Consider the following 9704-nt stretch of genomic DNA (forward strand, 5'->3'; position numbering starts at 1 on the left):
ACACTCACACGACATACACTTTGCTTCTGTTATAAATTCATAGAAAATCAACCGTACATCGGATCTGCACCGTTCCACTTTTATTTTACTCCATGAAGGAAGGACTACAAAATGGGGAAGGTTTGATACAGGCCAGCCATAATCCCTTGAGCATACCAGCAAATACACAGGAGCCCTGCCCAGTTGCTACGCCAACCCTGATGGTCCTAGACAGAAGACCATCAAGGCTACAAAGGACTTGCATATGGGAGTGGATTCAACATGGACTGGAACAAAGGACAATGATCAGATCTTCCCTCTGGGGGCAGGAAACTGCCAGCTCCCCTCTGTCACCTGGAAAGTACTCATGGGGAGGGGGAAAGGGGGAACCAGCCAGGTGACAGGACACTCAGGTTACCTCCACAACTCCTCCCTCAACCCCTCCTTTTTGTGATCTGTCAATGATGTAGTCATGATGTAGTTCTAGGGGTGTAGTTTAGGGGATTAGTAACTAATAAAAGTTTGGGTGCTCTTTTGTTCTGTGCTTCCATTTTGTTCCACCTGGTGGCAGGTGGGAGTCCTGTCCTGACAGTCTTCAATAAAGACCAAGCCTACTGGCTGCTGTTTTGCTCTGGTATTCCTGGCTGGTGTCCTTGTTTTTTTGTCCAAGGGAGCCCTCGGATTTCTCCATTAACACACCTATCCTGGTCGCAAGCAGTATAAGACTTTATACACCAAAAGCAGCTCCTTGTACTTAGCCCAGTAGCTAATTGGCAGCCAGTTCAATTCTTCCAGGAACGGTGAGCAGCCGGGTTGCTGCATTTTGCACCTGCTGGAGCTTCAACTTGCATTTAACCAACCTATTTTGTTCTCAGTGTCACTTGCAAAGGTTGGCGACACCACAGTTCAGCACTTAATGACTGTGGACAGGAGGAAATGTCAATATTGAAATGAGGCCAGAGGAAGTCACCAAAGGGCATCCAGAAAGCAAGGCAAACAACACACAGCAAATTTAAAAACATATTAGCAATTAAATGAAAACAGACACAAGGTCTGGGCGGAAAGCAAGCAGAGCAGATCACCGCCAGGCCTGTTTCCTCCCTTGCAAAGGTCCTCTGGTGGCATTCGGTGACAAACTGTCTCTGAACAGCTGCCCAGGAACTTGAGCGATGATACTGAACGAAGGTTGTGAACCAGGAATGCAGGTGCGGTAGGAGAAATGTGGCAGTCAAGTGTGAGTGAGCACCTTTTCAAAGTGCCGGATCAGAGCAAGGTGATCAGTATCAAAAGCCAAGGAACAGAGTTACGCACCTAATATCTAGTCTGCATCTGTTAGAAGCTGATTGTTCAGTGTGGCAGTAGCTACACTTTGGAATGTCCTGCCGATTGATATCAAGCCTTCGCTGTTCTCTTTTCAGTGCCTGCTAAAAAAAAAGTCTTGTTTAAACAAGGTAATTTTAATCTGTTTTAGTATTTTTACTTTTTGTGTATTTTTTAAGTATGCTTGTGGGACGTGGGTGGCGCTGTGGGTTTAGCCACAGAGCCTAGGACTTGCCGATCAGAAGGTCGGCGGTTCGAATCCCCGCGACAGGGTGAGCTCCAATTGCTCGGTCCCTGCTCCTGCCCACCTAGCAGTTCGAAAGCACATCAAGGTGCAAGTAGATAAATATGTACCGCTCTGGCAGGAAGGTAAATGGTGTTTCCGTGCGCTGCTCTGGTTCGCCAGAAGCGGCTTAGTCATGCTGGCCTCATGACCCGGAAGCTGTACGCCAGCTCCCTCGGCCAATAAAGCAAGATGAGCACCGCAACCCCAGAGTCGGTCACGACTGGACCTAATGGTCAGGGGTCCCTTTACCTTTACCTTAAAACCAAGCAGTGTATAAATGTTGTGAAATAACCTTCAAACAGATGGACGTTCAATGAAGCTGAATATCGGAAGATTCAGGGCAGATAAAAGAACTTCAGTACAGAGTTAAACTGGGGCCCCCACATCCACAGGAGACAGGGATAGCCACCAATGTGAATGGCTTTAAGAAAGAACTGGACAAATTCATGGCTAAGACTATCATAGGAATAATAATAATAATAATAATAATAATAATAATAATAATAATTTATTATTTATACCCTGCCCATCTGGCTGGGCTTCCCCAGCCACTCTGGGCAGCTTCCAACAAAATATTAAAATACAGTAATGCATCAAACATTAAAAGCTTCCCTAAACGGGGCTGCCTTCAGATGTCTTCTAAAGTCTGGTAGTTTTTCTTCTCTTTGACACCTGGTGGGAGGGCATTTCACAGGGCGGGCGCCACTACCGAGAAGGCCCTCTGCCTGGTTCCCTGTAGCTTGGCTTCTTGCAGTGAGGGAACTGCCAGAAGGCCCTCGGAGCTGGACCTCAGCGTCTGGGCGGAACGATGGGGGTGGAGACGCTCCTTCAGGTATACTGGGCCGAGGCCGTTTAGGGCTTTCAAGGTCAACACCAACACTTTGAATTGTGCTCGGAAATGTACTGGGAGCCAATGTAGGTCTTAAATCTCGGTTAAAATAGTTCCTGAATATTGGAGCTCAGACATGCAGATGTTTCCATATTCCTGTCTTGCTGATGAGATGAAGAGATAAAAGAATAAAAGAGGCTGTCCATAGACGGGTGAGGACAATATACCGTATTTTTCGCTCTATAACACGCACCCGACCATAACACGCACGTAGTTTTTAGAGGAGAAAATCCGTAGGCATGCCACCCATAGGCATTCCCTCCATAACACGCACAGACATTTCCCCTTACTTTTTAGGAGGAAAAAAGTGAGTGTTATGGTGCAAAAAATACGGTATATGGCTAGGCCTCCCCTTGTCAGGACACAGTGGGAATGTCTCTCATGGAGTCTGCTCTAGCAAACGTACAGGGAAACTCTGTGAGTTTCACCTCCTAAAGGTAAAAGGTAAAGGACCCCTGGATGGTAAAGTCCAGTCAAGGGCGACTATGGGGTTCCGGCACTCATCTTGCTTTCAGGCCGAGGAAGCCGGCGTTTGTCCACAGACAGCTTTCTGGGTCATGTGGCCAGCAGGACTAAACCGCTTCTGGCACAACAGGACACTGTGACGGAAACCAGAGTGCATGGAAATGCCGTTTACCTTCCTGCCAGAGTGGTCCCTATTTATCTACTTGCACTGGTGTGCTTTCGAACTGCTAGGTTGGCAGGAGCTGGGACAGAGCAACGGGAGCTCACTCCGTCGTGAGGATTCGAATTGCCGACCTTCCCATCAGCAAGCCCAAGAGGCTCAGTGGTTTAGACCACAACGCCATCCTCTATCATATGCCTATCTAGCAGAACATGAATGGTTGGTTTGACTGCATTGCCAAGATCCACCTTTAGCATTGCTCTGCCCGTGTTGGTTGCCTACTCCCTGGGAGCCCTTTGGCCCACCTGGGTCAAGCAGTCCTTCAACCGGGACAGTGCCATTTACCCAGAGACAGAGCGCAATTTGCTCTACGTCAAACATGCCATTATCCAGGTCACTGCCTTGACTGAAAAGGAAGCCTCGGCAGTCAGTGAATTGTTGTTTTTATAAAGCTGTCCCGGAAAACAAAGCAAAGAGCCTCTTGGAGGGGCGGCCACTCTCCTTGCTCAAAGAGCATATGTGCTTGGGGTTTTTTGCATCTTTCAGAAAACTGCCACCTTGATTTCACGGGGGAGTGCAAAATGATCCCCCACAAGGTACACCTCTGCAGCCAACCTGACATGCTGCGAGTGGAGTTGCTTTGTGTGTGACCTTTATACACAAACCTTTCCATCGGCGGGTACACAGAGTTGCGTGCTTAGGAAACCGACGTTTGCCTTTTGATGGCATCTGACTTGGCAGCTGCCATCACAAAGCCAAGATTTCCCATAATGGTCCAAGGAGCAAGAGTATCGAAGGGGGAAATAGCCATCTAGGGCATTCAGGAGTGTTTCATCTAGAAATTACAAAGCCTCCACATGTCCTGATTTTCCAGGGACTGTCCTGGAATTATGGAAACTGACCAGGTTTCTGATCTGATCCAGGAATTTCGCGGATTCCCTTTTTCTTCCCCTCTACTTCACGGAAAACAATTAAAAGTGGTGGTGTGTGTGTAGATGTAAAAACAGAGTCATGTTTATTCTGAAAATAGCATACCTGCACCCGATGAAGGAAATTGTGAAGCTGGCGTACAAAGCCCTTCCTATACTTTTGACGAAAAAAGTGAGCAATCCACTTTAAATTCTTTAACTGCAATGCTTCAGTGGTCAGCAATTTTTTAGGAAATGTGCAATGTTTATTCCTTTCTTGTAAATTGAGCCTTGCACTGTCTATTCAGAAGTAAGTCCCAATGGAGCTTACGACATAATTATTATTATTATTATTATTATTATTATTATTATTATTATTATTATATCTTGCCTCCTTTTCCCTTGATAGAAACTCAAGGCAGCTTATAGCTAAAATTTTATTTACTTCTGTTTATCTGTGGAAGCTCTTTACAACCTTGTCAACATCACCTTGTCAACAAAGGTCCGTATAGTTAAAGCCATGGTTTTCCCAGTAGTGATGTACGGAAGTGAGAGCTGGACCATAAAGAAGGCTGATCACCAAAGAATTGATGCTTTTGAATTATGGTGCTGGAGGAGACTCTTGAGAGTCCCATGGACTGCAAGAAGATCAAACCTCTCCATTCTGAAGGAAATCAGCCCTGAGTGCTCACTGGAAGGACAGATCCTGAAGCTGAGGCTCCAAGACTTTGGCCACCTCATGAGAAGAGAAGACTCCCTGGAAAAGACCCTGATGTTGGGAAAGATGGAGGGCACAAGGAGAAGGGGACGACAGAGGACGAGATGGTGGGACAGTGTTCTCGAAGCTACCAGCATGAGTTTGACCAAACTGCGGGAGGCAGTGGAAGACAGGAGTGCCTGGCGTGCTCTGGTCCAGGGGGTCACAAATAATAATAATAATAATAAATTTTATTTATATCCCGCCCTCCCCAGCCAAAGCTGGGCTCAGGGCGGCTAACAACACGAAGAGTCGGACACGACTAAACAACAACACAGATCACAGCCAGTCTTTTTATCCTGTGAGTAGATTGTGATCTCTTGGGAGTCCAACTAGATTTCAATAGGGGAGTGAGAAGAAATTGCCCACACCGGGGCGACTTCCGGGTTGGCGCCACCGGCAATGGCGGAATTCCTCTGATTGGGAGGAATTTGCCTCGTGGAAATTCGGGTCTGGCCACCACGGCGAAGGCGGAGACCCACTAAAAATCACAGGCGGTTGAAGCCTGTGAACGTGGGATTCGGCGGGCACCTTTTGCGCCTCCCCTACTCGCGGGGAAACCCGATTTCGGGGATCCGGAGCGATGTGGGGTGAATGGCGCGGTGCTTCGGATCAACTGCTTCTTCCACGGAACGAAGCCGCATAGCTGTTGCCGGAGAGCGCTGACTTTCTCCTGTGGACAATTTGATCTTAAAGCAACTACCCGTGAGTAGAGTGAAGAATTGGATTTCTAAACGTTTTAATTTGGCACCGAAACGGGGAGGTTCAAAACAGGAAGTCCACCTCCCCTTTTTGTAAATAAGACTGAGGCAAAGAGGCTGCAAGCTAAAGTTTTGGAAAGCCTATTGTAAAGGACTAAATTCTCATCAGTAAAAAATATTAATCCGTGCAGGAGTGAGTGAAGGAAGTTAAAATACCACCGTTCCAAACCTGGAAACGGGCTGCTAGTAAGACCGACGTGTCTTGGAAGGTTCATTGACAGCGAATAGAACATTCAGTGACAGCTAGCATAAGAGAGATACAATGTTTCCATTGTCTTCGTCTGCACTTAAAAAGGAGTAAAAGTAACGGAAAATTGAAACAACTTTATTGAACTTTATTAAAAAAGGAGGAAAGTAACTGAAAATTGAAACTAACTTTGGATTATTGAAACTGTGTTTAAAAGAGGACATACTGACCGATACAAATACAACTCGCTTTCCCCTAGTGGAAGCTTTTGAAATTGGTTACTTTATAGGAGCTGGGCTAGGGGAATTTCCAGCTGCAAGATAAAAAAGTGTGAGACTTTGGAATTGACCTTGAATCTCTTAAGTGTTATGGCAAACGGAAAGGAAAAAACAGACGGGATGTCGACAGAGGAGGCCTTAGTGGCTGCATTATTGAAAATAAATGATTCGCTGGAACAACTCCACAAGAAAACAGATGCAATAAATGTGAAATTGGATGTTGCAAATATTGAAATTGATTCAACTGTAGAAAGTTTAAATAACTTGGGACAAAAGGTGAATACCAATTCAGGAACCACCCAGAAACTGACACAGGAATCTACTTCGATATGGCAAACTGCAGATGAAGTCAGGGGAAAAACCCTTGCTGCTGAATCTAAAGTAATACAACGGGAGAGGAGAGTCCCATCCATACAAAGACAACTTGATGAACATAAGTTGACATTCGTTATGATTGAACTTAAAGAAGAACGGATGAATTTGAGGACCAGAGCCCTTTCTGAATTGGAAAAGGAAAGCTTGACAGAGTTTCAGGAGGCGATACTAACATTGGTTGAGAAAGAGAGGTATTTGGGGGTTAGTATGACCGCCAAAAATGTGAATCTGCTTAAGGATAACTGTGAAGGATGTTGGATTGAAGAGAAGGGGGATTTGGAAATATGGACAAATCAGAAGTTGTTACTGTTGGGCCGAGTTATTGTGGTGGGGATGAGGGCTGCTGTGTTGCTGGAGATGTTGCTTTTGTTTCAAACATTGCAAGTTTTGGATGGGATGGAGGGTTTCAGGATGTGGCAGAGGGATGCTCCTAGAGTTGTTTGGCAGGGCAGGAAGCCTCAAGTAAAACTTAAGATATTGACGGATGCCAAAGAAGGAGGTGGACCTGCCCTGCCAGACCTTTAAACTTTGCTGTGAACCATCTGCTTTTTGCTGGTTGAGAGAATGGTTGTTGCTTGAAAACATTGAAGCGTTGGACAATGGCAGATGAAGTTGATGGACTATATGGAATTGGCGGAAATGACTGGCAAGATCCGAGACCAGGGTGAAGAGTCGGTGAAAGAAGATTAGAAAAAGTTTGAAGACTATTTATAGAAATATTGTAAAATTAAGGAATGTTATTAAAATGTTGGAATGAAATTATATGGCTTTAGCAGAAATGTCATAAGGAATTATGTATAAATAGATCAATAGAAAATTAAAGGAAAAGTATGGCAAGAATGTGTTAAGATAATTATAGAACAGAAAACAGAGTAAGATGGAAAGGAATTGCTGAAACAAATAACAGAAGTAGAATACAAAAAGGGAGGTGGGAGGAGGTCGCTGGAAATAAGTGAATGAAATATAAGATAATGAAAATGTTTGAGGTGTTTTTAAATTGTTTTTGCTTGTTTTTGTTTGTTTTGTTAGTCCATGTAGCGTTTTTGTATTGTATTTGCATTGTTTTTTTTCCTTTTTTTCCTTTTTTCTTTTTTTGTTTGTAGTGTTGTGTTGGAAATGTTAAAAAAGTAATAAATATCATTTAAAAAAAAAAGAAAAGAAATTGCCCGCACCGGGTACCACCTGACCTTGCTACGCCCCTGGCATCTGGTTGTTCACTGTGGGAACAGGTTGCTGGAATAAGTGGACCCCCTTTGACGTGATCCAGGAGGGGGTCTTCTTGGCTTACCGACTTCAACGTAGCTGCTGCTTCAGTTGTTCCTGACCATTCCTAAGCACTGACAGCATTTTCAGAAGACTGTTTGGCTCATAACTGCTTCTTTTCCTCTCTTCCCTTGGCCAAGCTGAATCTCGGCTTACACTGTGGAAGAAAAAGGCCTCATTAGTCTATTTTGCCTTCCTCCTTGACATTGAACAGACGGTAGCCTAATGAGATTCAGGTAAGGCCACCAGGCAACCAAAGGTCAAGAAGTTTCCATCCTGCCCCCTCCTTCCCCCTTCATTAGGACATAATTCGCACGCCAGCGGAAAGAAAGCCCTTCGTTTGCATTTTTACTTTTAATTACGAAAGCAAACTTTTGGCACTGAGAGGCTGCGAAAACGCAAACAGTTCCTAATTAAAGTGTAGCGCTGGGCCCAAAATAAGCATAATTAGTTATGGTATGCAGAAGTTAATAATGTATTTTGATATGTGCATACAAATCGGTGAGAACGGGGAGATTTTTTTATATAAAAAAAAAACATTAAAGTGCTGCCCTATTAATAATAGGGCACAGTTGGAAAGGGAAGGTTTTTTAAAAAAAAGTTTTTCTCTACTTCAAATGACTCCCCTCACTCCTAATAGTGCTGTGAAACAGGACAAAACTGTTCAGATCTTCAAGGAGGGCTGTCCTCACTCTGAATTGGCTGCCTTCACTTTTGGTGAGCTTAGCACATAAAGCCACTTCCGCCCTTAGGAGGAGGTGGAGTTGTGGGCTTCACCGCCCCCAGCCCCCGCACGATTGGGGAGATTCCCGGCCGCATCACCTCCTGTCCAGCCAATCGGCTGGCTCAGGGGGGATGGCGTGCCCTATTTAAACCAGGACGCGGTCGGGGATCTCCCTCTTTGCCGCCCGCCAGCTGTTCCTGCTTTTCTCACCCTCCCGCCCTATAAGGTTTCTGTTCTTTGACCTTGCTATGGACCTTGGTTGGTCACGATTGAGGGGCCTGATAGGAATTTTTTCCACTTGGCAAATGGGCACCAGCCACTTGGTTTTTTGCCTACCTTGTAGAAAATCATCACAACTTTCTTGGTATTGGCGGTTGGGCATTGGAATTGCTCTGTAGATGGCAAAGGGGAGGAAGCGTCATCACCTGCCCCACATATTGAGACATCACCTTGCCGACAAAGGTCCATATAGTTCAAGCTGTGGTTTTCCCAGTAGTGATGTATGGAAGTGAGAGCTGGACCATAAAGAAGGCTGATGGCCGAAGAATGGATGCTTTTGAATTCTGGTGCTGGACAGGAGTGATGTCACCGAGACAGAAAGTAGCAAAATGGAGAGAGGGAGAGCAGCGCTAGAGAGCAATGTTTGGTGTGTGTTTGCATCCAAGATGCTGGCTATGTGAAAAACAAGGCACTCTTGGGGTATTGTTGTTGTTGTTAAAATTTGTATACTGCCCTATACCCACAGCAGCTGTGCCAACTTGAATAAAATATTGTGGGGGCCCAGGTAAGCCCCACCACCCCAGACACATTGGAGGGGTAGAAATAATAATAAAAGGGCTATCATTATTATTAGTGATCACATGACGCTGTGTACAAACATTGTTTGAATGGCAATGCACATCAACTTTGGCTCAACCCTCTCAAATATTTTATTGGGTGGGTGAAGCCCCCTCAGCCCCTAGGAATTGGCTCCTATAACTCTCAGGGAAGTTCACAGGATAAAATCACAAGATTTAAACATACAATACATAATGTAAACAAGAACAACCCCTAGAATCCCCCTCCACTGTAGGCTCTGGTTGTATACATGTGTAAATAACACATATCTCTGCCCAGTTTCTGCTGTGCCTCATTCCCAAAAAGAAACACGGACTAGTTAAGTGCTCAGAGATTTGGGGTGGCGTGCAACAATGGGGTAAGTTGTGTACAGTGAAGGGGGGAAGTATTTGATCCCCTGCTAAATTTGCCTGTTTGCCCTCTGACGAAGAAATGACCAGTCCATAATTTTAATGGTAGGTTTATCGTAGCTGTGAGAGACAGAATAACAACAGGAAAACCCCCAGGAACCCATA

At 45.1% G+C, this 9704-nt stretch overlaps 1 long non-coding RNA gene across 1 annotated transcript; it reads right to left on the bottom strand.

Annotated features, from left to right (window-relative positions):
* Positions 1-1213: 1213 nt before the first annotated feature.
* LOC308470606 lies at positions 1214-8716 on the bottom strand. The gene is made up of 3 exons (XR_013982492.1): positions 8689-8716; positions 7654-7785; positions 1214-1403 (listed from the first exon to the last, which is right to left on the bottom strand). It is a non-coding gene; the product is annotated as an uncharacterized lncRNA (long non-coding RNA).
* Between the last annotated feature and the right edge of the window lie 988 nt (positions 8717-9704).

This window comes from Podarcis pityusensis (genome assembly GCF_964106645.2).
Source record: "Podarcis pityusensis genome assembly, chromosome: 1".
In the NCBI taxonomy this organism is placed as follows: domain Eukaryota; kingdom Metazoa; phylum Chordata; class Lepidosauria; order Squamata; family Lacertidae; genus Podarcis; species Podarcis pityusensis.